Source organism: Erinaceus europaeus, chromosome 1 (assembly GCF_950295315.1).
Source record: "Erinaceus europaeus chromosome 1, mEriEur2.1, whole genome shotgun sequence".
Lineage (NCBI taxonomy): Eukaryota > Metazoa > Chordata > Mammalia > Eulipotyphla > Erinaceidae > Erinaceus > Erinaceus europaeus.
The window spans coordinates 139,526,970-139,534,403 of NC_080162.1; positions in this window are offsets into that span (position 1 = coordinate 139,526,970).

Sequence of the window (7,434 nt, forward strand, 5' to 3'; positions counted from 1 at the left end):
CTGCATCCAGGGAGGCAATGAGATGGTCAGCCACATCTGGGTCGCCCGACTCATCATACTGCTTTAGTAGTTGCTCTATATCATTATTTACTAGTTGCACTATATCATTATGAACTTGATACTGACTCACTGCAGACTATTATGTGTTTTTGCTTTCAGGTATATATTTTGCCCTAATTTATGGATACATATGAACATATGCTTTATCTCATGGGACCTGGTCTATATGTAGGTTTTGGGACTTTGTTAGGAAGTGAACTGCCTGGAATGGAATTAGATAATACCATGAAAGGAAAGGTCTCACCTGAGTGATGAGGGTGAAGGGTTGGCAATCCATGCCTGACATCTCTGGACACAGTCTGAAGTGAAGCATGCTGAGGTGGTACTCATTGCATTGATTAGATTGGGATCGGCAGATGCAGTATCATTTAGTATGAATTGAGAGAAGCATGCAGGAAAGTGAGCCCCACCCTAGAGGTTCCAGGACTGAGGGAGATATGGGATCTATAGAGGAAGCAGGGGGTTCCTGTGTCTTAGGATTTAAGAAGACAACAGTTATTATTATAATCATATTGTTTGGCAATTGGGTTAACTTTAAAAAATCCCTTTGTTAGGATTTTCTATATCATACACACCATCACCATATTTTATGTTCTTTGACATTATTTGTATATGGCTGTGCCACCAGTTGCTTCTGTTCTCCCTGGACTAAGCTTTTGAGAGAGTCAACATATCAAAGACTCAGCCTATGTATTAAAAAGACTCAGTCTGTGCTTTAAAAAGTTTGAGACATTCAATCAATTTTTCCCCTCATAGTACTTAAATAGTGATTTATATGATTACAAATTAATAGGAGTGTACATAAACACCATTCCCACCACCAAAAGACTGGGTCCCATCCCATCCCCCTCCTCTCACCCCCCACCCCATGAAGCTGAACATCCACCCTCACCCTCACTCCAGGGTTTTTACTTTGGTGCCCTACTACAAATTTAGTCAGATCCTTCTTTGAGTTTCCCTTTCTGTTATTCTTTCTCAACTTCTGTTGATAAGTGGGATCATCCCATACTCATCTTTGTCTTTCTGATTTAGCTCACTTAACATAATTCCTTCTAGCTCCATCCAAGATGGGTCAGAGAAGGTGGGCTCATTGTTCTTAATAGCTGCGTAGTATTCCATTGTGTACATCTACCACAGCTTTCTCAGCCACTCATCTGTTTTTGGGCACCTGGGTTGCTTCCAGGTTTCAGCTGTTACAAATCATGCTGCTATGAACATAGGTGTACACATATCTTTTTGATTGGGTGTTATGGAGTCCTTGGGGTATATCCTCAGGGAAGGAATTACTGGATCATACGTAAGGTCCATATCTATCCTTGTGAGAGTTCTCCAGACTGCTCTCCACTGAGACTGGGCCAATTTACATTCCCACCAGCAGTGGAGAGGGATTCCTCTGTCCCCACAGCCTCTCCAACATTTGTTGCTGCTGTCCTTTTTGATGTGTGCCATTCTCACAGGAGGGAGGTGGTATCTCAATGTTGTCTTTATTTGCATTTCTCTGACAATCAGTGACCTGGAGCAATTTTTTATATGTTTGTTAACCTTTTGGATCTCCTCTGTAGTAAATGCTTTGTTCATTTCCTCTGCCCATTTTTGGATGGGGTCATTTGCTTTTTTGTTGCTAATTTTGCTGAGCTCTTTATATATTTTGGTGGTTAGTCTCTTGTCTGATGTATGGCATGTGAAGATCTTCTCCCATTCTGTGAGGGGTCTCTTTCAATTTGATGTAGTCCCATTGGTTTGTTTCTGCTTTAGTCTTCTTTGCAATTGGGTTTGTATCATAAATATTACTACTTTTATATTTTATCCTCCTCACTTCATTTCTCTCTGTCCTATCACATAAAGAAATTGAAAGGAAAAAAAAATCCTACCAGGAGCAATGGGTTTGTAGTCCTGGTATTGAGCCCCAGAGATAACTCTAGTGGCAGTAGATAAATAAAGCATACAGACATATTAAAGTTTATAATTTTTCCTCAAAACTATAGATCTGTTTTACTTTCTAATACATTTACATATATTTATGTATTTAGCAAAAAACAAAAAATGTAGAAAATTCAAGCAGTACCCATGGCCAGAGGGCTGGGGATTGACCCTTTGAGCTCACACTTGCTGTCCACAGTGAGAACCACCCCCTGGCTTCTCTATTTCTTTCCAAGAAATGATATATCTATTTAATTCTTTAATGACAACATTTAGTTTAGTTTTATCTGGTGAGATGCATTCTTCTCTGTGTCCACAAGGTGGCGAAATAATACTGCAATCCTTGATCCTTGCAAGGCCTCGCCCAATGCCCCACCCCTCCTTCTGGCTCAGTTGTTCATGTTCTAGGATATATGGAGTCATTTAACTAACACATTAAACAAACAAACAAACAAAAAAAAACTTCATTTGTTTCAAAAACTTTTCGTTTGTGGCAGGCAGAGCTGCAGTATCTGCAGAGCACACAGCCGAGGACTTGAGGTACCAATTCCTCCCCTGCCCCACAAGGGCTACAGAGCTGCAGTGGAGCCAAGGAGCCGTGGAGCTAGAACCCGGGCCTCACACAGCAAGTATTGGTCTCCACTACTGAACTGACACTTGCCCTGCTCTAAGGTTTTTTGCTTTCTATTTACACGTGTACTTAACACACTCTCTAAAACCTGCCTTTGAGTTTTAAGAAATCTCATTCTGGACAGGGGAGTTAGTATAATGGTTATGAAAAGGCTTTTATGCCTTAGGCTCCCAGGTCTCAGGTTCTTCTCCCCCCACCCCCACCACTAGGCAGTACACTGCTGAGCAGTACACTGGGAAAACAAAACATATGTAAACAAACAAAAAAACCTTATCCTCTGAGTTACATTCTACACTGTTTCCACAAGGTGGCGACATAACACTACAACCTGTGTTTCGGCACTCCTTGCACTGCCCCTCAATCCTGTTGAGTTGGTGGATTTCAGACATGCTGCACCTTCAGAGTCAGGGCCTGAGCACCAGAGACTCTGGGTTCACCCCTGCCCCACAGGTGCTGATGAGTTTCTCTGTTTATCTCCTTCTCTCTCTCTCTCTCTCTCTCTCTCTCCCTCTCCCTCTCCCTCTCCCTCTCCCTCTCTCCCTCCCTCCCTCTCTCTCTCTCTCTCTTCCTCTCTCTCTCTTCCGCTTTCTCCTCCTTCTCTCTCTCAACTCTCCTCCTAACTGGAATTAGAATCAACCTCTTCAGTAAAACGAGAGAGCAGGGACTTAGTGCTGGGAGTGTAACAGGAGGAGCTGGAGCTGAAAGTGGGAGCCAGTGTGGCCAATTGAGGCCTTTCCACTCTGCCCATAGACCCAGCTCCAGACTTTAAAGGGGACAATGGAGCTCTGGAAACAGGGGGTGAGGGCACTGCCCTACTTGTTTTTTGAGACTCTTGGAGGGATCCTTCATATGCAAAGCTCTGCTGTCCTTTTTCTGAATTATAGTGCTCTCTGTTAAAAATTACTCTCAGGGGGGCGGGTGGTGGGGCACCTAGTTGAGCACATATGTTACAAGGACCCAGGTTCAATCCCCTGTAGGAGGAAAGCTTTGTGAATAGTGAAGCAGTGCTGCAGGTGTCTCTCTATTTCCCCTTTCCCTCTAGATTTCTGCCTGTCTCTATTCAATAAATAAGGATAATAATTTTTTAAATACTCTCAGATTTAATATAAATTGTGAAAATATAAAACAAGAGAAAGAAAAGAATTTCCCAGGGGATTGCTGAGTAAGGAACACAGGAGCTGCATTGCCCTCAGTAAAGCCATGAGCTACAACTGAGAAGCTTCTTCTCTTTTTCTCTCTCTCTCCCTGTCTCCCCATTGATAAGCTCACACTATGTGATTGATTTGAGGAGAACCATAGAAAAGAGCTTGGAGACGCTGTTCTGTCTGACCAGGTCAAAATTCTAGAGCTATGTATACTCAGGAGTAGCTTTATGATGGAGAAGAAACCAAGGAATGAGTCACAGCCAGCCCAGGGGCTCCCTCCAGAGAACTGGCAAACTCCCCTTGGTGCAGTTGAGGGCTCAGATGGAGACAGCCCTCTGTGAGGAGGCAGTGGGCCTTCTCGAGAGACCAAACCCCCAGCTTCTCAGTCTGGGATTTCTTGGATGCTGAGCCCTGAGAACTCAACATTTGTTATTTGAAGTGAAAATAAGAGGCATCAGCATCAGGGTCCCTGGGTGCTTGCTTTACAAGGTGACTCATTATCCCCTCCCCCCAACATCACATTTAAAAAAAGAACAAGTTTGGGGTGGAGGAGTTAGTTAGCATAATGATTATACAAATGAAAAAAAAAATGTTGATGCCTGAGGCTCTCAAGTCCCAGGCTCAATCCCTCTCAGCACCATAGAGTAGAGCTGAGCAGTACTCTGGTAAAAACACAAGTGGGAAAATTAAGAGGTCACTTAGTTTTTACAGGTATTGGGGAAAAATAATAAAATAAAATAAAATAAGAAAATATGCAAGCAGGGTATAGTTAGCATAATGGTTATGCAAAGAGACTCTCATGTCTGAGGATCCTAAGTCCCAGGTTCAGTCCCCTACACCACAATAAATTAAAGCTGAGCAGTGATCTGGTAAAAGAAAGAAAAAGGAAAAAAGAAGAAGAAGGAGGAGGAGGAGGAGGAGAAGGAGAAGAGAAAAAATGTTTCGGGGCTGGGTGGTGGCGCACCTGGTTGAGCACACATATTACAATGTGCAAGGATCCAGGTTCATGCCCCTGGGCCCAACCTGCAGGGGGAAAGCTTTGCAAATGGTGAAGCAGTGCTGCAAGTGTCTCTCTGTCTCTCTCCCTTTCCTCTCTTAATTTCTGTCTCTATTCAATAAATTAAAATAATACACATTTTTTAATGTGATTTTAAAATCAGCAGGAAGTGCTGGTGAAATAGCTCACTCAGATAGTGTGCTGCTTTGCAGTGTGTAAAACCTGGGTGAGCCCAACCTGCATGGTACTGAAAGCTTCAGTGTTGTCCTAGTCTCTATCTATCTATCTATCTATCTATCTATCTATCTATCTATCAGTCATCTACCTCTCTGCCTGTCTCTATTGAAATAAAAATAAGAGGCCAGGTGGTGGTGCACCCAGTTAAGCACACATTCTAGTGCACAAGGACCCAGAGTCAAGCCCTTAGTCCTCACCTGCAGGTGGAAAGCTTCACAAGTGGTGGAGCAGAAGGCCAAAGGCATCTCTCTTATCTCTTTCTTTCTCTATCTCTCCCTCTCCCCTATCAATTTCTGTCTCTATCCAATAATATATAAAAAATATTTTTAAAAAGAAATAAAAATAAAACCAGCAAAGATACAATAGAATACTGCCCTGCAACTTACAAAGGTGAGACTGCAACATTGGAAACAAAAATGGACAGAACCAGAGATGACTATGCTAAGCTAAGAAGAAGTGAAAGACAAGTACTAGACAGTATGGCCTACAAGGAACTTATATGACCGGAGCATACAGTTTCGCAACAAAAAGACCACCAGACTGTCTCTTAGAGTGTGTGGCTTTACAGAGGGGGATAAGCACAGAACATGGGTGGAGGGTGTGTGACTTACAGTGTGTGGAGGGTGTGACTATATACCCTGACATCTTACCATTTTGTAGCCCACCATTAAATCAACAGCAACAAAAATTATCAAAATAATAAATGAACAGTCACCATTCAGCAAGGAACAGGAAACCCCCAATAGCAGCCCCCAACACAGACCCACACAGGAGCCCCAACCTGGAGCACCACCCCAAACCCTTAAGTGTAATTCTCACCCTCTTACTCAGTCGGGAACCTCCAGGCCTCCGCACAGCAAAAACACCCCCACGACTCTCCAGATCCAGAAACTCTCCCAGAGGCTGACTCTAACCTGCTGGTGCTGGTGGTCAAGGATGCAGACAAGTCAGGGAAGCACTTCCTCTAAATGTTTTGCTGGAATGTGTTCAGTCCTGCAGTTCACAAGATCCTCAGAAGCATAGCTGGCTCTGAGTCTCAACAAACCTGTAGACTCCTGGGGTAAGATTTGCACTCACTCTGTGCCATGTATCTGTGACCAGGCAGCAGTTTCTTCTGGGGTCAGCTATTTCAAAGTCTGCTGCTCTAAGGTAGACCAAAGCCTCACTTTCCTCTCATGGTAAAGCTGAAATCAGATACCAGTCAAAAGGACCCACATAGCTCCCAGTTCCCAACACCTGAATTCCTCACCTGGCCATTCCAATGTCCCCAGGGTGCAGGAGGGGGTGGAGTAAGAAGGTGAGGGTGGGGAATGCAGTCTTAAATCTGTAGCTGCTCAGAAAGACCCTGTCTGCCTCAGGCATGAAAGTCTTTTGCAGAATCATGTACCAACCACCCTTATCCACTCTACTTCATTAGAAACATTCCCCAGTTGTTACAAAAGGAAACAATACATCCAGGGCAGAATCACTTTATGACCAAGCTGCTTAGTCTGCAAGAATTTCTGTTAGCATTTTTCAAAGTCTCTGGTTTTGAGATTCTGGGGATTTTTCTTTCTTTTTTCTTTTTTTCTCTCTTTCTCCCTCTCTATCTCTCCCTTCCTGGGGATTTTTCTTTAGCCTTATTGTCTTGTCTACCTTTCCTTAGTGTCAGCTCTAACACACAGCAGACAACCCATAAATATTTGTTGAATAAAAAGGAAAAATATTTTCTAAAAGATCTTAATTTTTGAGTAGTTTTCTACATGTGGAAAACTGAAACTGGAGCCAGGTGGTAGCACATCTGATTGACCACACATTCTAGTGCTGAAGGACCTGGGTTCAAGCCCCTGGATTCCACCTGCAAGGCAAAGTTTCATGAATGGTAGAGCAGGGATATAGGTGTCTCTCTGTCTTTCTCCTTATCTATCTCCCTTTCCCTCTCAGTTTCTGGCTGTCTCAATAAATAAAGATAATAAAAATTTAAAAAAAGAAAAGAAGAAAAGAAACCTCTGGGGCAAACTGTTAAAGCTGTTTTATTTACAATCCTAGTGGAAACATATTTAAACTTTCTCTTTTAAAAAAATATTTTATTTGTATTATTGAATAGAGACAGGAAGAAATTTTGAGGAGTGGGGGGGATAGAGAAGGAGAGAGACAGAGATATACCTACAGCCCATTTCACCACTTGTGAGGTTCCCCCCCTACAGCTGGGGACCAGGAGCTTGCGCACTGTGGTGTGTTGCACTTAAGCAGGTGCAACACCACCTGGCCCCTAAACTTTCTCTTTAAAATGAAATTTCTTTCTGTGTGGTAGATTACCTGTGCTATGTCCATGTCTATAATAATTATTATTACTACTATTATTTTACTTTTCTTGATGTTAGCTGAACAACCCCAAAATGGTATTAGTGATTTTAATGATTACTATCCATTCATTCAGATATTAAAAGAGCACAAACAGGTCA